This window comes from Pan paniscus, chromosome 3 (assembly GCF_029289425.2).
Source record: "Pan paniscus chromosome 3, NHGRI_mPanPan1-v2.0_pri, whole genome shotgun sequence".
In the NCBI taxonomy this organism is placed as follows: Eukaryota; Metazoa; Chordata; class Mammalia; order Primates; family Hominidae; genus Pan; species Pan paniscus.
The window spans coordinates 101,673,905-101,694,896 of record NC_073252.2 but is presented as its reverse complement, the minus strand read 5'-3'; the positions used below and the strand labels follow the sequence as shown (position 1 = coordinate 101,694,896).

Genomic DNA, 20,992 nt, shown 5'->3' with positions numbered 1-20,992 from the left:
TCTTCTGCCTTTCTGTACAGATTCACTTTTCTGGAAATAGATTGGTCCTTGCTCTTCAATGTATTGATTTATTCTTTCTTCATACGCTTTCATCCAGCTTTCAGTGCACTTTATAAAATGACAATATTTCTTTTTCTTTATTTCTTCAAAAAAAAACAGGATACATGTGCAGAACGTGCAGGTTTGTTACCTAGGTATACGTGTGCCATGGTGGTTTGCTGTACCTATTGATCCATCCCCTAAGTTCCCTCCCCTCACCCCCCACCCACCAACAGACCCTGCTGTGTGTTATTCTCCTTCCTGTGTCCATGTGTTCTCAATGTTCAACTGTCTCTTATAAGTGAAAGAGAACATGTGATGTTTGATTTTCTGTTCCTGTGTTAGTTTGCTGAGCATGATGGCTTCCAGCTTCATCCATGTCCCTGCAAAGGACATGATCTCATTTCTCTTTGTGTCTGCATAGTATTCCAGGATGTATAGGTACCACATTTTCTTTATTCAGCCTATCATTGATGGGCATTTGGGTTGGTTCCATGTATAATGACAAGATTTCTATCAGAATTTGTTTCAATGTTTTCTGTCTCATCTGGTAAGCTAAATTCACACAAACATTATTGTCTTTTCCCTCTCCTAAGACGAATGCGCATTTCTAAATGTTGTCCATGTTTCCCTATTTTATCTTGATTGAGTGGTTTTTAATATACAGTTAAATAGTTTTAACTAGGCTATTTGTGAATATTTGGAGTATTCACTTTAGTAAATAATAACATATTATCTAATAACCATTTATGATTCTTTAGTTTACAATTAGACCCCATGTAAAAATAAGTTCGCACAGCTATTAGACTTAAAAAATAGAGGAAAGAACAAGATAAATCAAAAATAGGTTGAATTGAAATGATACTTGGTTAGAAAAAGTAAAGTATTTTATCACAAGCAAATTCTAGGCTCTATTAAAGAACACCGATCAAGAGCAGTGCTTTACTCACCATTGTCTTCTCAGTGCCTAGCATAATGCCGGATGGATGGAGTTTTGTGAATCAACTACCTTCTCATGTTATAGATGAGAGAATCTACAGTCATGTGATGTGACTTGCTTAAGGTCAGAATTGTTATAAACAGGGAGAGCCAGTTCTGGACTTTAGGCTTCCTAATTTCCAACATGGTACTCAGCTCAGTCCCAACACACAAAAGAAAGATTATAATCTGAATCTTCCAGACAAAGTTAATGTTTTCAGGACTATATTAATTCCCTTAGGACTGAAAGTAAGGCCTATTTATCTTACTGCTAAATGAATTAAACTTTTCTGGAAAGTTTCCATAGTTCACTAAATATTTTAGTAAATATCTATGTGTTCTACCACAAGTAAAATAATACATAGGAAGCTTTTTATTATATGCATTATTGATATAGTATGCAGTAAACTAAAAATTCTAATCAGTAAAAAGGAACTATACCATGCATTTATTATTCATTTTTTTATTATACTTTTAAGTTCTAGCGTACATGTGCGCAATGTGCAGTGCTGATACACAGGTATACATGTATCATGTTGGTTTGCTGCACTCATCAACTCGTCATTTACATTAGGTATTTCTCCAAGTGCTATCCCTCCTCCAGCCACCCACACCCCAACAGGCCCCCATGTGTGATGTTCCCTGCCCTGTGTCCTGGTGTTCTCATCGTTCAATTCCCACCTATGAGTGAGAATATGCCGTGTTTGGTTTTTGGTCCTTGTGATAGTTTGCTGAGAACGATGGTTTCCAGCTTCATCCATGTCCCTGCAAAGGACATGAACTCATCTTTTTATGGCTGCATTGTATTCCATGTGTATATGTGCCACATTTTCTTTATCCAGTCTATCATTGATGGACATTTGGGTTGGTCCCAAGTCTTTGCTATTGTGAATAGTGCCACAATAAACATACGTGTGTGTGTGTCTTTATAATAGCATGATTTACAATCCTTTGGGTATATACCCAGTAATGGGAAGGCTGGGTCAATGGTTTTTCTAGTTCTAGATACTTGAGGAATCACCACACTGTCTTCCACAATGGTTGAACTAATTTACACTCCCACCAACAGTGTAAAAGCATTCCCATTTCTCCACATCTCCTCCAGCATCTGTTGTTTCCTGACTTTTTAATGATCACCATTCTAACTGGCGTGAGATGGTATCTCATTGTGGTTGTGATTTGCATTTCTCTGATTACCAGTGATGATGAGCATCTTTTCATGTGTCTGTTGGCTGCATAAATGTCTTCTTTTGAGAAGTGTCTGTTCATATCCCTTGCCCACTTTTTGATGGGGTTGTTTTATTCTTGTAAATTTGAGTTCTTTGTAGATTCTGGATATTAGCCGTTTGTTAGATAGGTAGATTGCAAAGATTTTCTCACACTCTGTAAGTTGCCTATTCACTCTGATGGTAATTTCTTTTGCTGTACAGAATCTCTTTAGTTTAATTAGATCCCATTTGTCAATTTTGGCTTCTGTTGCCATTGCTTTTGGTGTTTTATTCATGAAGTCCTTGCCCATGCCTATGTCCTGAATGGTATTGCCTAGGTTTTCTTCTAGGGTTTTTACGGTTTTAGGTCTAACATTTAAGTCTTTAATCCATCTTGAATTAGTTTTTGTATAAGGTGTAAGGAAGGGATCCAGTTTCAGCTTTCTGCATATGGCAGCCAGTTTTCCCAGCACCATTTATTAAATAGGGAATCCTTTCTCCATTTCTTGTTTTTGTCAGGTTTGTCAAAGATCAGATGGTTGTAGATGTGCGGTGTTATTTCTGAGGGCTCTATTCTGTAACATTGGTCTATATCTCTGTTTTGGTACCAGTACCATGCTGTTTTGGCTATGGTAGCCTTGTAGTGTAGTTTGAAGTCAAGGAGCGTGATGCCTCCAGCTTTGTTTTTTGCTTAGGATTGTCTTAGCAATGTGGGCTCTTTTTTGGTTCCATATGAACTATAGTTTATTCCAATTCTGTGAAGAAAGTCATTGGTAGCTTGATGGGGATGGCATTGATTCTATGAATTACCTTGGGCAGTATGGCCATTTTCACAGTATTGATTCTTCCTATCCATGAGCATGGAATGTTCTTCCATTTGTTTGTGTACCCTTTTATTTCATTGAGCAGTGGTTTGTAGTTCTCCTTGAAGAGGTCCTTCACATCCCTTGTAAGTTGGATTCCTAGGTATTTTATTGTCTTTGTAGCAATTGTGAATGGGAGTTCACTCATGATTTGGCTCTCTGTTTGTCTGCTATTGGTGTATAAGAATGCTTGTGATTTTTGCACATTGATTTTGTATCCTGAGACTTTGCTGAAGTTGCTTATCAGCTTAAGGAGATTTTGGGCTGAGACAATGGGGTTTTCTAGATATACAATCATGTCATCTGCAAACAGGGACAATTTGACTTCCTCTTTTCCTAATTGAATACACTTTATTTCTTTCTCCTGCCTGATTGCCCTGGCCAGAACTTCCAACACTATGTTGAATAGGAGTGGTGAGAGAGGGCATCCTTGTCTTGTGCCAGTTTTCAAAGGGAATGCTTCCAGTTTTTGCCCATTCAGTATGATATTGGCTGTGGGTTTGTCATAAATAGCTCTGATTATTTTGAGATACATTCCATCAATACCTAATTTATTGAGAGTTTTTAGCATGAAGGGCTGTTGAATTTTGTCGAAGGCCTTTTGTGCATCTATTGAGATAATCATGTGGTTTTTGTCATTGGTTCTGTGTATATGATGGATTACATTTATTGATTTGTGTATGTTGAACCAGCCTTGCATCCCAGGGATGAAGCTGACTTGATTGTGGTGGTTAAGCTTTTTGATGTGCTGCTGGATTCAGTTTGTCAGTATTTTATTGAGGATTTTTGCATCGATGTTCATCAGGGATATTGATCTAAAATTCTCTTTTTTTGTTTTGTCTCTGCCAGGCTTTGGTATCAGGATGATGCTTGCCTCATAAAATGAGTTAGGGAGGATTCCCTCTTTTTCTATTGATTGGAATAGTTTCACAAGGAATGGTACCAGCTCCTCCTTGTACATCTGGTAGAATTCAGCTGTGAATGTATCTGGTCCTGGATTTTTTTGGTTGGTGGGCTATTAATTATTGCCTCAATTTCAGAGCCTGTTATTAGTCTATTCAGAGATTTGACTTCTTCCTGGTTTAGTGTTGAGAGGGTGTATGTGTCCAGGAATTTATCCATTTCTTCTAGATTTTCTAGTTTATTTGTGTAGAGTTGTTTATAGTATTCTGTGATGGTAGTTTGTATTTCTGTGGGATCGGTGGTGATATCCCCTTTATCATTTTTTATTGCGTATATTTGATTCCTCTCCCTTTTCTTCTTTATTAGTCTTGCTAGCAGTCTATCAATTTTGTTGATCTTTTCAAAAAACCAGCTCCTGGATTCATTGATTTTTTTGAAGGGTTTTTTGTGTCTCTGTCTCCTTTAGGTCTGCTCTGATCTTAGTGATTTCTTGCCTTCTGCTAGCTTTTGAATGCGTTTGCTCTTGCTTCTCTAGTTCTTTTCATTGTAATGTTAGGGTGTTGATTTTAGGTCTTTCCTGCTTTCTCTTGTGGGCATTTAGTGCTATAAATTTCCCTCTACACACTGCTTCACCTGTGTCCCAGAGATTCTGGTACCTTGTGTCTTTTTTCTCATTAGTTTCAAAGAACATTTTTATTTCTGCCTTCATTTTGTTGTTTACCCAGTAGTCATTCGGGAGCAAGTTGTTCAGTTTCCATGAAGTTGTGCGGTTTTGAGTGAGTTTCTTGATCATGAGTTCTAATTTGATTGCACTGTGGTCTGAGAGACAGTTTGTTGTGATTTCTGTTCTTTTACATTTGCTGAGGAGTGCTTTACTTCCAATCGTGGTCAGTTTTAGAATAAATGTGATGTGGTTCTAAGAAGAATGTATATTCTGTTGATATGGGGGTGGAGAGTTATGTAGATGTCTATTAGGTCCACTTGGTGGAGAGCTGAGTTCAATTCCTGGATATCCTTGTTAACCTTCTGTCTTGTTGATCTGTCTGTCTAATATTGACAGTGGGGTGTTAAAGTTTCCCATTATTATTGTGTGGCAGTCTAAGTCTCTTTGTAGGTCTCTAAGGACTTGCTTTATGAATCTGGGTGCTCCTGTATTGGGTGCATATATATTTAGGATAGTTAGCTCTTCTTGATGAATTGATCCCTTTACCAAAACTTTTTTTAAATATTTATTTATTTATTTATTTATTTTTTAGACCGAGTCTTGCTCTATTGCCCAGGCTGGAGTGCCGTGGAGCAATCTCGGCTCACTGCTACCTCTGCCGCCCAGGTTCAAGTGATTCTCATGCCTCAGCCTTCTGAGTAGCTAGGATTATAGGTGCACACCACCACGCCCAGCTTTTTTTTTTTTTTTTTGTATTTTTAAATGGAAACACAGTTTCGTCATGTTGGCCAGACTGGTCTCAAACTCCTGACCTCAGGTGAGCCATCACCCTGGCTTCTGAAAGTGCTGCGATTACAGGTGTGAACCACCAAGGAGGAATTAGCACAACTTTAATACCTAGACTTTTTTTTTTTTTTTTTTGAGACGGAGTCTCGCACCGTCACTCGGGCTGGAATGCAATGGCGTGATCTCGGCTCACAGCAACCTCCGCCTCCTGAGTTCAAGTGGTTCTCCTGCCTCAGCCTCCCAAGGAGCTGGGACTACAGGTGCCTGCCACCACGCCCAGCTAATTTTTTTTAATTTATTTTTCGTTGAGATGGGGTTTTGCTATGTTGGCCAGGCTGGTCTCGAACTCCTGGCCTCGTGATCCACCCACCTCAGTCTCCCAAAGTGCTGGGATAACAGGTGTGAGCTACCGTGCTCGGCCCCACCACAATTAAAATAATACATAGGGACCTTTGGAACCTTTTTATTATATAGATTACTGATACAGTATGCAGTAAACTAAAAATTCTAATCAGTAAAAAGAAATTATACCATGCATTTATTACTCATTATAAAGTTACAAATTCCCTTAACCTTAAACTATACTGAAAACAACAACAAACACAATGCCTGCTTTCTTTCATACTGGAGAAAACTACTTCAATGTTTTGTAGGACTATATTTATCAACATCAAATATAAACTACCTGGCCATGTAAAATAATTACTAGAGAGGTGCAGTTAACAGAATGATGAATAGCAAGGAGTACACGCAGGCTTAAGTGTTGCAAATCTCCATGGCATATTTGCTAACCGACACACATTCCCGCAAGCCTCCCATTCTGCCCCAGGCCCTTAGCTGGTTACACCAGCTATACGTCTTTTTCCTAAACACAAAAATTCGTTAAAAAAAAAATAACAATAATAATAAAAGCCCACATAAAGGACAGGCTTTTTTGTCTTAGTGTCCTTTTGGTTGACAGCTAAGATCCAGGGGTGACATATGACCAGGCTCTCTCTGATGGATGTAATTGGTAAAAGATACCAGATTAGATTAGTAATTTCAGCCACAGAAGCACCTACGTAAATTACACAAGTATATGACTCAACATGGATCTACCTAGGTTGAATAACAATACAAATGTCAGTTCACATCTGTCCCATATGATTTAGAGGGTGATAGGGAGGGAAAGGTAAAAAAGATAGTTTGTTAGAGCTGCCATAACAAAGTATCACAGACTGGGTGGCTTAAACTATAGACATTTATTTTTCCACTGTCTTGGAGGCTAGAAGTCCAAGATCAAAATGTAGGCTGGGTTGATTTTTCCCGAGGCCTCTCTCCTTGGCTTGTAAAAGGCTCCATCCCTCTGGGATCTTCATGTGGCCTTCCCTTCAGGTCTGTGTCCTAATCTCTTCTGATAAAAGCACAGTTATTTTTGGATTACAGACCAGGTGTATGATGTCATTTTACCTGAATTGCCTCTTTAAAGGCCCTATCTTCAAATTCTGTCACAGTGTAAGGTACTGGGGGTTAGGACTTCAACAAAAAAATTTTAGGAGGATATAGTTCAGCAGATAACACAGAGGTTATTTAAAGTCTTTAGATATTGATCTCTTTGATCCAAGTCACCTCATAGATTCCGGGAGCTTCCTGGCACCAAGGATGAATTCTGCTCTAATATGAAGATACAGGTTTCATGGCAAGTGAGAGTGCTACTAAATAAAGGTAGAATTACAACCCCCCCATCCCCTACTCCCATATCATTCTAACTGGTTTATTCTTTAGCTGAAAGAAAATTGAGGAAAGTATTTTTCTGCTGGCCTGACTTGAATATTTTACTCCTTTTGTTCATCCCTACTTGGCAGTTTTTTTTCCACTTTCCCTTGCATTTCTACTTCTCTTTTGTCTATCCTTGCCTTACAGGAAACAGTTCATTTCAAAATTATTTCACCTTTTCATTTGTACATAATCTTTGTAACAAGGGACCAAGTTTTCAATGTGCCTAGCACGACACCTACTTCCCACCAAGAGAGCACTCTGTAAATGTCTCATAGTCCTTACACGTTTTATACCATTCAATTCCCAGTAATATTGTTTTCATTTATCATTACCTATGTAAACCAGATTTTAGCAGCCTCCATGTATATAACTTTTTAAATTTTTTCATATGTCCTTAATGAAAAATGTAAATTTACTGAGGATTTTGTAGATTAGTCCAAAAGGATAATTTGTCTCTCACGGCATAAAATTCCTTTCAACATTTCTTCTGAAGTCAGTTCTGAGGCAATTGCGTGTTTCTCTCTTTTTTAATCTCCTTCTCTCTTTTCTTCTCCCTCTCTACCTTTCGCTGTCTTGCTGCTCCCCCTTGATCCATTTCTCTGATCCAGAAAGACCATTCACCCACACTTTTTAAAGACAAATTTAGAATTGTTCTGACAATTCAAACTGTAGCCCTGTTCCTATAATTCAAATGATTCCAAACTTCCAAATACCTACCCACATCTGTTACCCTACTCAGAAAACAAAATATTTTCCACGTACCCACATTTCACTCTCCTTCAAGTCAAAAGGGAATTACAAATAGAAAAATAATGTTTTGTCTTACAAACCATGTTACACAAATGCTTTATTTCTGTAATTCCAATTACATGCTGTAAATCTCTTCAGATTTCTTTCTAATACTATTTTCATTTTTATTTCATTTCAACAAAGATTTCGGGGAGACTTTCTTCTACTACTTTGCTTAAGTTGTAAATTCCAAAGTGCTATGATTTTCTATACACCTGTATACTTTACTCAGCATATTTTCAAATTTATGGCTTTGTCGAAATCATTTGTATGCCTCTCAAGCCTGTCTTTAATCTTTTTTTATTTGAAAACATTTAGAACTAGTGGAATAATGCACTGTGATTACTTTATCCCTTTTGATTCTCAGGTATTATCTTCAGATTATTTCTGCTTCATTATTTCATCATTCTCCAGAAAGTTGTGGCAGCCTTATATAAATCTCTGAAACAGGAATTTCTAAAGCCTCTTGCTGTACCATCTAAGCCCAGACAAGGAAAATTATTTTTGCTAACACCCTAAAGGAACATACATGCTTTGTATACTAAATCTGCAAAGAAAACAGCATCATAAAAGACATGAGAACAACACAGAAAACAGTAATTGCATACCTAAAGGGAATAGGAACTCAAATATTAATTAGAATAAGCAACGGGTCCTTCAAATGTTACCCGTGTGGATTAAAAGGCAGACGATCAAGTATGAAATAATTCTCTTCATATAAAGTTTCTCATTAGAAATTAAAAACTGATGAGTGATAGTCAAAGGTTGATATGCCACAGTTAACCTAGATTGAACAAGGTAGTGTGTTTTACTTTAAAACAAAATATCCTGGAGAACTAGAAGTCACTGTTTTATTTACATTATTCAGAATATAAGCCAGGTCTCCATCATCCGAAAACGAGTCTACCTTCTAGCTGTGAGATTTCCTGGAGCATCTCCTAGAAAATTTCATTACCAAGCAAGAAATTTTTGCAAGAAGGACTATGCATAGAGACCTCTGAATCCAGTACTGTGAGGCAATAAATAAAACAACTTACATTTATTTAGGGATCACTTGTAATACATTGAATGGGAGACCCTATGCCTTAAAATTCAGTTTCTATTGCTCTCTGGTCTTCCTATAAGACTGCCTAGGATTTAGGCAGTCTTGGGCAAGTGATTCAAAAATAAAGGATTTAACCCACACCCTTCTTAAGTCTCATAACCTAAAATGGGACATATAGTTCAGATACGTTTTGCTATAGTCATGTTATCAAATTTTTATACGGCACAAACATGGCTGTTATAGTCTATGATTACAAGCCAAAATAAATTTTGCCATAAAATAAGCAGAAAACTATTTACCAGCATATGACGTTGTTAATTTAAAAAAAAAAAATAGAGAAAAATCCCAGGGTGTCTATCTTTGCATGATTTAGCAGCATAAATCAGATTTTCTTCTCTCTGAAATATATAGCTTTGCAAATATATTTTGATCCAACTAAAGTACCAGATTACAATAGTTGAGTGGAAAAAAAGTTTATAGTTTTATTTGTATAAATTTTAAATATATGTATAAAGCATTAATGTATTTATTTTAAATCTTCTTCACAGGAGGATTTAAATAATACAATATTTAAAATAATGTATCTTAAATCCTCCTGTGAAGAGGATTTAAGATAAATACATATTTTAAAGATTTTGTTATTTAAATTTGTACATTATTTTAAATACATTAGGTAGGTATACTCCAGTTGGAGGACAGGTAGATCCAGGAAATGACCTCGTGGCATTTTCATCTTTTAAATTTTGCCCTCTGATTCATTTTGAGTAGAACTTTAACATGCATTTTATTTTATTTTTGGAAGTGTAGTTTCTTAAAATTGGGTGAATGCCCTTATCCAACCACCTTGACATTAGTCTCCTCTGGGTCTGATAGCTGCTTGCTACTGAGCTCCATAACTCCACAGCAATGCAGTTCTTCTCTGGTACCTGAATAATTCCTAGTATTGAATTTTGGATTCTTTTTTATGTGGGGGTTGGAGATTCAATTGGCCACATATTTTTGGCTAGACTCACTCTGAACACCTCATCAAGCCTCTCGGCTCACTGCAAGCTCCACTTCCCGGGTTCACACCACTCTCCTGCCTCAGCCTCCCCAGCAGCTGGGACTACAGGCAGACGCTGCCACGCCCGGCTAATTTTGTGTTTTTAGTAGAGAGGGGGTTTCACTGTGTTAGCCAGGATGGTCTCGATCTCCTGACCTTGTGATCCGCCCGCCTCAGCCTCCCAAACTGCTGGGATTGCAGGCATGAGCCACCGTGCCTGGCCTTTCACTGATTTCTATCTTTTCATGTCCTTCATCCACTCATTACCAATATTCTGTATCCTCGGCACTTCCTTCTCAAGAGTAGTCCTCCGTCAATGAAACCATCTGTCTTCTGAACCATGACCTATTTTACTTCACTATGTTCTCTCTCAAAATGTAAGTATGCTCACATCTCTTTGCCTGCTTCTCTTATCAATCTTTTACACCTTTGATTAATTCGCTGTGGCTTCCAGCACACCATTCCACTGAAACTACCCTTGCCAAAGTTACCTTTGACTTCTTTGTTCCTAAATTCACTGGATGTATTCAGTCCTTGGCTAGATTGAAGGAACAGACACCCTTTGATCACTCCCCCTTTGAGAAGTCTCCCTGTCCATGGCATTGGTGTCGTTTCTCTCTGCAGACCATTCCTCTTCAGTAGACTTTTTTGGCTTTTCTTCTTCTAACAACCACTTAAATGCTACTCTTTACCCAAAGTCGCGTTCTTTGTATTTTTATACTTTCATTTAGGATCTTATTTGGATAATCTCATCTCCCAGGATATCAACACCCTTAAAAATTACTTTCAAATCTACATTGGTATTATGCCCATATCTAGATTTCTCTAGGTTTAGGCCCTGAGCTTGAGATTAAAATTTTATTAACCACCTCTCACCCCAAACCCATGTGTAGTAGACACTTCAAAGTAAGCTGGTAAAAACTAAATAATAATTTTTGCTCTGAAATGCTTGTTTCCATTTTATAGAATATTCTTAATATCCATACAGTGGTCCAGACAAAAAATCTGGAAATAATCTATAACTTCTCCCTTTCCTTAATCAATGTTCAATGAATGACAAGGACCTTCAAATTAACTCTAAATGTACTCATATAGTTATTTTCTTCTTTCCTAAGCCTTTCCTCCATTCTTGTTTAGAACTACCTAATTCTTTGTCTGGATTTATAAAAAGCCTCCTGCCTATCTTATATTCCACTCAAATGAAGTCTATTCTAAACTGTCTTCAAAGTATCTCTCTAAAATCTGAATTTATGAATACCCTTATTAAAATTCTTTAATGGTTTATCTGACCTGTAAACACATATTGGCCCTCTATTCTCACCTCCATCCTTATCTTCCAGCTTCTTGATCAGCATACCTTGTAGTACATGGTACATCCCGCTCAGCGAAACTATTCGTAATACTAGAAGGAGGCATGAGTTTTGGTTACCTTATTTTCTGTGATCAGAAGACTCGTCCCTGCTTTCCCCCACCGCTTTTCAATTGCTCTCATCACAGACAGCTATTCTTCTAGAAGGACTCTTCAATATCTCCACTTCCTCAGTGTTTCACATTGAGCTTCCACAATACCACATGGAAAACTCTAGCATGTGGCATACAACATTATATAAGTAATGTTCTTTTGTTTAGCTATCCGTTCCAAGAAATTTTACCAAACTGAAGAGCAGGGTCTATGCCTTAGCATTAGATAGTCAACAACTCACAAGGTACATAACATAATTCAGGAATGGTATAAATGCTTATAAGATTAATGAATGAATCTGTTTCCTTGGAATCTTTTTTATTGTTTAAAGTTTAACTTTTATTTTAGAGACAAGTACATGTGTAGATTTGTTGTATGGGAATATTGTGTGATGTTGATGTCTGGAGTATGAATCCACATCCTCCAGGTGTGAGCATAGTGCTCAATGGGTAGTTTTTTAAATCCACCCCCACCCTCCAGTAGTCCACGATGTGTATTGTTCCCGTATTTATGTCCATGTGTGCTCAATGTTTAGCTCCTACTTATATGCAAGAACATGTGGTATTTGGTTTTCTATTCCTGCATTAGTCTGTTTAGGATAATGACCTCCGGGATCATCCATGTCCCTGCAAAGGACATGATTTCCCTCTTTTTTATGGCTGCATAGTATTTCAAGGTGTATATGGGCATTTTTTAAACTGTACTCTATCATTAATGGGTACCAGGGTTGATCATATGTCTTTTCTATTGTGAATATGCAGTGATGAATGTATGTGTCTTTTAGGTAGAATGATTTGTTTTCTTTGGTGTACCCAGTAATGGGAATGCTGGGTTGAATGGCAGCTCTATTTTAAGTTCTTTGAGAAACTTCTGGACTGATTTCCATAGCGGTCATGCTAATTTATGTTCCCGCCAATAGTGTTTAAGCCCACCAACAGTGTTCCCTTTTCTCCACAATCTCACCAGCATCTGTTGTTTTTTGACTGTTTAATAAAAGCCATTCTGAGTGGTGTAAGATGATATCTCATTGTGGCTTTAATTTGCATTTCTCTGACAACTAGTGATGCTGAGCATTTTTTATATGTTTGTTGGCCACTTGTATGTCTTGTTTTGAAAAATGTCTTTTCATGTCCTTTGCCCATTTTTAAAATAAGGTTTTTATTTTTGCTTGTTAAGTTCCCTATAGATTCTAGATATAAGGCATTTGTCAGGTACATAGTTTGTGAATATCCTCCATTCTGTAGGTTGTCTGTTTGCTCTGTTGATAGTTTTTGTTTGCTGTGCAGAAACTCTTTATTTTAATTAGGTCCCACTTATCAACTTAGCAAGTTTTTGTTACTTTGGAGACATTCCTGGAATACAAGGCTGTTTCAATATCTGCAAGTTGATAATTGTGATTCACCACACAATCAGAATCAATAGCACAGATCATATTGTCATGTCAATAAATGCAGAAAAAGCTTTTGATAAAAATCCAAAATTTCTTCATGATAAAAACCCTCAACATACTAGACTTCAAAGGAATACACCTCAAAATAATAAGAGCCATCTGTAACAGACCCACAACCAACATCATATTGAATGGGCAAAAGCTCAAACCATTCTCCTTGAGACCTGAAACAAGACAAGGATGCCGACTCTCACCACTCCTATTCAACATAGTACTGGAAGTCTCAGCCAGAGCAGTCAGGCAAAAGAAGGAAATAAAAGCCATCTAAATAGTGGCCAGGTGCAGTGGCTCATGCCTGTAATCTCAGCAATTTGGGAGGCTGAGGTGGGCAGATCATTTGAGATCAGGAGTTCAAGACCAGCCTGGCCAACATGGTGAAACCCTGTCTCTACTAAAAATACAAAAATTAGCCAGGCGTAGTGGCAGGTGCCTGCAATCCCAACTACTCAGGAGGCTGGGGCAGGAGAATTGCTTGAACCCTGGAGGCGGAGCTTGCAGTGAGTTGAGGTCGTGCCACTGAACTCCAGCCTGGGTGACAGAGTGAGACTCCGTCAAAAAAAAATAGGAAGTCACGCTATCTCTCTTCACAGATGATATGATTGTATACCTAGAAAACCCTATAGTCTCTGCTCAAAGGCTCCTAAAATTGATAAACACTTTCAGCAACTTTCAGAGAAAGAAATGAAAAGCATCCAAATAGGAAAAGAAGTCAAACTATCTCTCTTTGAAGATGGCATTATTCTATACGTGAAATATCCTAAAGACTCTGCCAAAAGGCTCCTAGAATTGATAAACAACTTTAGTAAAATTTCAGGGTACAAAATCAACGTACAAAAATCAATAGCATTTCTATATACCAGCATTCCAGGCTGAGAAATAAATCAAAAGCACCATCTCACTTACAATAGCCACAAAAAAATAAAATGCCTACAAATACAACTGACCAAGGAGGTGGAAGATCTTTACAAGAAGAACTACAAAACACTGCTGAAAGAAATCAGAGAGGACACAAATAAATAAAAAGCATCTCATGCTCATGGATTGGAGGAATCAATATCGTAAAAATGGTCACACTTCCCAAAGCAATTTACAGATTCAGTGCTATTCCTATCAAACTACCCATGTCATTCCTCACAGAACTAGAAAAACTACTCTAAAATTCATATGGAACAACAACAACAAAAAAAGCCCAAGTCACCAAAGCAATCCTAAGCAAAAAGAACAAATCCAGAGGCATCATACCACCCGACTTCAAACTATTCTATAAAGCCACAGTAACCAAAACAGTTTGGCACTGGTACAAAAGCAGACACCTAGACCAATGGAACAGAATAGAAAACTCAGAAATAAAGCCACACACCTACAACCAACCATCTGAACTTTGTCAAGACTGACAAAAACAAGCCACAGAGAAAGGATTCCCTATTCAACAAATGGTGCTAGGATAACTAGCTAGCCATATGCAGAAGATTGAAGCTGGACTCCTACCTTTCACCATATACAAAAATTAACTTAAAATGGATTAAAGCTTTCAATGTAGGACCTCAAATTATAAACATCGTGGAAGACAATCTAGGAAGTACTCTTCTCAACATCGACCTTGGCAAAGAATTTATGGCTAAGTTCCCAAAAGCAATTGCAACAAAAACAAAAATAGAATTATTTTTTCTGATGGCAAATGCCCTCAAAGGACGACTAAAAGCCAGTGAAAAAATATTTTTCCTAAATTCATAGACACTGAATTTTTAGGATATTTTATGATTTTTCTCCCATCAATTTTATTTTCTCTAACTACAAGCATCATGACGTCTGGTGATATTTTTTTCTCTCCTAATTACCTTCCCCCGGGTGCCTGATAAACACATATTCTTTCAAAATGATACTAGTTACGTTCATTCCTCTATTTAAGTCATTACTTAAAAAAATAATCATTATATATGAAAGTTTACATTTAATATGGAGGGTAGAATATTTCAAAATAAATCAGTTTGCTATACATTTTCTTGCTTGTTTTTCTTAAACCATGACTCAAATGAATTATGATCTTCTAATATTTATGACTCAAATAAACATTAAACGATAATGAATCATTTTGATATTCCAAGTCTGGTTTCCACTTTTGATGAGGCAGCATACACCAATTCTTATGTTTATGAGTTGCTAAAAAGAATAGACTCTGACCAGAAACAGCAGCAATTAATGGGAACTTAACAATAGATTTTGCTTAGAAGTCCCCCAAAATTAATTTTTTTCTTCTAGTAATGATGAAAACAAAAGAAATGTTTTATTCTAGAGCTATATTCTTGGAAAAAGATTTGAGATAGTAACAAAATGAATCAAGTATTATCAAGTACTTTTTATCAAGTATTTACATAATCATGATTAAAATGAAATGTTTTGTATTGATTTAAGATATTATTCTAAGATTTGCATTTGCTTCTCTCTTTCTTTAAATACTTTTTATATCTCTCCTAAAATTCTCGATTTTTTAACTCATTATAACTAACTTTTTCTGTAGATACCTTAATATGTTTATCGTACTTATTTAAAGGTCTTCCCTGCTAATTGTGAAATATATTTGCTCATTTTGTTTCTTGACTATGGATTACATTTTTCTATTTATTCACATGTCTCATAATTTTTTGTTGCTTAGTGAACATTGTGAAGTAGCATATTAAGAGTCTGGATCATATCTTCATCTGAAAAATTCTATGCTTTCTCCTGTAAGTCAGTTAAAATTACTGGTGGGTCATCTCAGATTTGTGGAGGTCTGGGTTTTTTAATTCTTTTTAATTTAATATTATTTTGAAATAAGGTCTTGCTCTGTTTACCAGGTGATAGTGCAGTGGCCTGATCATGGCTCACTGAAACCTGGACCTCCTGGGCTTAATCGACATGCCCACCTCAGCCTCCTGAGTAGCTGGGACTACAAGCATATGCCACCATGCCCCGCTAATTTTTGTATTTTTTGGTAGAGACAGGGTTGTACTATGTTGCTCAGGCTGGTCTCAAACTCCTAGGCTCAAGAGACCTATCTGCCTTGACCTCCCGAAGGTCTGGAATTACAGGCGTGAGCCACTGCGCCTGGCTGAGATTTGGTTTTATATTTTGTTAGGGAAATCTATCTTAGTTTTGCCCTTGGTTTTAGGATTAATCTTTTAATTTTAGGCATAGCATTTAAGCATACACCTGGGAAAATCAGAGTTTCTACTGAAAACAGTTTTTACTGAGGATTTTTCTCTAGTTTGGTGGGACTCAAATGTATACATACAAATACATGCATACATATATATGCACAAGTATAATGTATATGTGTGTGTCTATAGAGTGTGTCTATAGAGAGATAAATATACAAGCTACTCTTTACATTGTACAATACTATATATACTATATACTCCATATGTTATTTATGTATATGCTCTGTACATTTGTGATACACACACACACATACACGTATGTACTCTGCCATTATTGGGAGCCAGAATCCCTAAAATTCTTATATTGGAAACATCTTTATAATAATATGTCCTGTCTTTTTTTCTTTGGTTGTCTGTTCTGTGCTGTGTAGTAACCCACAAACTTGTATTAATGTTTCACTTAAAACTTTGCATTCTTCACTATCCTGTCTAGGAGTTTCCTCTAGCACAGGTCATGAATTTCTGACATTACTGACCTGTATGAATCCATAACATTGAATTTTCCACAACATCTGCAGTTTTTCTGACATATTATGGGAAACATTTGAATGCACTGTTATAAAATGTATTTCCGGAATTGTCAAAGCAGAGGATATTACTCTTTCTCAGAAAATATTTATGATCTAAAGGAGTAGATATATAGACAAGCTGTTTTCCTTTATCTCAGATGAAATTTATGAGCCAGTACAAATTGAAATCTTAAATACAAACAAAAAAATATACCGAGATTTCATGCCTTGGTTAATTTTATGCTCTACATATTACAGTTAGGAATTAAATTGCCATTAGAATCTGTGTACTTTTTTACTGTTTAAGAACATATATTGTCTTTTCATTGTGAAACATATTTTATTAAGTTTTATTTTTCTAATTTTCCAGTACAACTAAAACAAATATCAAGAACAAGACATTTAGTCTTTTTCTTTCTCTGGTAATCATCACAATAGTTTTTTAATAGGAAAGCTATTCAAGGAATATCTATCATCTTGTTATTTTGTGGAAATATGCTATGTTGGAGAAGTAGTAAAGCCATTATAACTATCCAACAATTAGGCTTGCTATTTTTTAAGTTGCAATGACAAACATGAATTTGATGCCACTTGCCAAAACAAACCCATTTCCCTCTCTCTCTACCTTTTTTCCCTTTCTCTTTTTCTTTCTCTCTCTCTCTCCCTCTCTCTCTCTCTCACACACACACACACACACACGATAGCAGGAAATATGGTAAAAGGAAGAGCTGTTTTAACTGCTTTAACTCCTACTAGCTGCATACTTGCTATTATGAAATTTGACAGAAGTATTTGGCCCTCCAGTACTCGGTCTTCATGTTACCCATGGTCCCTCAGCTCACGACCATGGTCTTCTCTTGCCTTTACAAATACATTCATAGGACGGGCGCGGTGGCTCACGCCTGTAATCCCAGCACTTTGGGAGGCCGAGGTGGGCGGATCACGAGGTCAGGAGATCGAAACCATCCTGGCTAACACAGTGAAACCCTGTCTCTACTAAAAAATACAAAAAAATTAGCCGGGCGTGATGGCGGGCGCCTGTAGTCCCAGTTACTCAGGAGGCTGAGGCAGGAGAATGGCGTGAACCTGGGAGGCAGAGCTTGCAGTGAGCGGAGATTGCGCCACTGCACTCCAGACTGGGTGACAGAGCAAGACTCCGTCTCAAAAAAAAAAAAAAAAAAAAAAAAAAAACACACACACACATTCATAATCAACTTAGGTTATAGTGCTAATGATTTAAAATATGATTATAAATTAGCAAGATCATGAAAATGAAGTAAAAATGAATATCTTACTGAATATTGAATGAATATCAAGCCCTGAGTATGTTATGAGTTTGGCATTCACATTTTCATTTAATCTTCATAATCCCCTGAGTGATGAGTGTTCTCATCCCTTCTTCACTAATAAGACTATTGTGTCCTTGGGCAAATTACTTAATCTTTCTGAACATCAATATTCTTACTATATCCAATATACTAACGTAGTCTAGATTTAAATCAAATTTTGTAACTTTAATGCTCTTAGCACTGCAGTACAGTACTGTGCAATGAAGACTGCAAGGTTTGACTCTAACCATTCCATGAAGAGCATGAGCTTAAACATATACCACTGGTCAACCATTTAATGATTCATTTAAAGCCTTTGCCTCAACACTAAATGGAACCAAGTTAATAAAACCTAGACCTTAGAATATCAAGGGAAAAAAAATCTGTCAATTTTTTGGCTTTACTACTTCTCCAACATAGCATATTTCCACAAAATAACAAGATGATAGATATTCCTTGAATAGCTTTCCTATTAAAAAACTATTATGATGATTACCAGAGAAAGAAAAAGACTAAATGTCTTGTTCTTGATATTTGTTTTAGTTGTACTGGAAAATTAGAACTCAAAGGAAAAGTCTAGAAAGTAATAGAACTAAACATTCATAAATGAACATTTGAGAATATATCTTAAATTTATTTTTGCTAAGGACTAAATTGTACATCACCAAAATTCATATGTTAAAGCCATAACACCCATTATAACTGTGTGTGTAAATGAGGTCTATAAGGAGGTAAAGTTAAATAAGGACATAAAAATGGGATCCTTATACAATACAATGAGTATCCCTATAAGAGGAGATGCCAGAGTTCTCACTCATTCATTCTCTCTCTCTCTGCCTCACTCTTTCTCTCTCTTTCTCCCCTTCTCCACTCCCTCTCCTCCTATACCAAAAAAAAAGAGGTAATGTGAGCACATAGTGAGGTGGTAGCCACCTACAAGCCAGGAAGAAAGCCTTCACCAAAATGTGACCATGCTGGCACCCTGATCTTAGACTCTCAGCCTAAAGAACTGTGAGAAAATAAATGTCTGTTGTTTAAGCCACCCAATCTATATTTTGTTATGACAGTCTAAGCTAAGACAATTTTCATTTTATTACCAGCTATTAAAATACAATATTAGTCTTGCACGGTGGCTCACGCCTATAATCCCAGCACTTGGGGAAGCCAAGGTGGGCAGATCACAAGGTCAGGAGTTCAAGACCAGCCTGGCCAATATAGTGAAACCCTGTCTTTACCAATAGTACCAAAAAAAAAAATTAGCCGGGCGTGGTAGCGCACACCTGTAATCCCAGCTACTCGGGAAGTTGAGGCAGGAGAATCGCTTGAACCTGGAAGGCAGAGGTTGCAGTGAGCAAGATGGCAGTTTTCCCTAAGTAATGCTTAAAAGCATTATTTTAAATAATTTTCACACAACCTTATAAGGTTAGCCTCATTTTATAGGTATGTGAGAAAGCTGAGGCTTTATCACAGATATTTACTAGCAAGGTTGGGACTAGAATTCTTATCACCTGGCTCTTAGTCCTTCTTTTTAATCACAACGCCTATGTTATTATACTAAAAAGTAAGCACTTTGCCTATACAAAGACTTATTTTCACCAGCACTATATACGACTGCTAAAATATAATATATTGACCATTTTTGCACATTACAAAACTATCCGTATATTATTAATTATATTTGCAATATAGAAAGAGACTCTAAAGGGAAACTTTATAACACTCTCTCAGAAGCCCATATGATGTTTAAGCTGTTTTTTATCTAGGGCATCACAACTCCAAACCATGTATGAGAATACCATTCTTTCACTTTGTACCATTCATCTATTTATATATTCATTTATTCATTTATTTACAAGAGGGTTATCATGTGCTCTGGGTATTCTTCTAAGCACTGGAGAGAGAGAGAGAAATGCAAAACACAACTTCCCAGGCCGGGCTCTGTGGCTCACGCCTGTAATCCCAGCACTTTGGGAGGCCAAAGTGGGCAGATCACCTGAGGTCAGGAGTTTGAGACCAACCTGGCCAACATGGTGAGATCCCAATCTCTACTAAAAAACACAAAAATTAGCTGGTGTGGTGGTGCACACCTGTAGTCCCAGGTACTCAGAAGGCAAAGGCACAAGAATCAGTTGAACCAGGCGGAGGTTGCAGTGAGCCAAGAGCAAGCCACTGCACTCCAGCCTGGGTGACAGAGCGAGACTGTCTCAAAAAATAACCACAAGAAAAAAAAAAAGAACTTCATGGGATTTGCATTTAAGCAGGGCAAAGATAACCCCTAAATAAACAAGAGAGTAACAAATTACACTGGAAAAGCTGAAGGAAATAAGCCATGAAAGAGAATAATTGCAATCGGAGTTGTCTTCAACTAGGGTGGTAGGAAATGACTGTTGGAGTGATATTCTAGCTGAGTTCTTATCAATAAGAACAAATAAAGCACACAAAGAATTAGGAGAAGAGCACTCCAGGCAAGAAAGACAACATAAGCAATGCCTGAAGTAGGAAAATGATTGATGTTTTTAAGGATCAGAAAGAAGTCAGGATGTTGGGTCATAAAGAACCAATGGGAGTATGTAATGGGTGAGACTGGAGAACACGGCAGCAAAATATAACAGAAGCTTTGAATGTTCAGTTTTATTTCAGATACAATAAGAAAATTAAGTAGAGGGTAATCTATTTTACATTTTTTTAAAAAGTTACTGTATCTGCTATTTGGAAGCAGAGGCCAATTAGATGGTTATCGCATTTGTTTAGGAGAGAGACAACAATGCTTTCTCAGAGGTTATAGTAGTAGAGATGACAAGATATTAAAAGATATAAGACTTATTTTGATGTCTTGGTCAATAGGATTTGCCAAGTGATTGAATGGGGCAGTGAAAATGAGGAAAACCAAAGAAACAACCATGACTTATAAGTGTCTGTCTCTGGCAGTCAGATAGATGATGATGCCACTTACTGAGGTGTGGATGTTCAC

The 20,992-nt window shown here is 37.0% G+C and overlaps 1 protein-coding gene and 1 long non-coding RNA gene across 2 annotated transcripts in view; one reads left to right on the top strand and one right to left on the bottom strand.

Moving 5' to 3' along the window:
* Nucleotides 1–20,992, top strand: part of TACR3 (tachykinin receptor 3) — a 132,940-nt gene that overhangs the window by 87,523 nt on the left and 24,425 nt on the right. The window lies entirely within an intron of this gene.
* Nucleotides 8,296–20,992, bottom strand: part of LOC134730279 (uncharacterized) — a 75,293-nt gene continuing 62,596 nt past the window's right edge. Inside the window, exon 5 of the long non-coding RNA XR_010111989.1 lies at nt 8,296–8,466. This is a non-coding gene — a long non-coding RNA (uncharacterized LOC134730279). The remainder of the gene's footprint in view (nt 8,467–20,992) is intronic.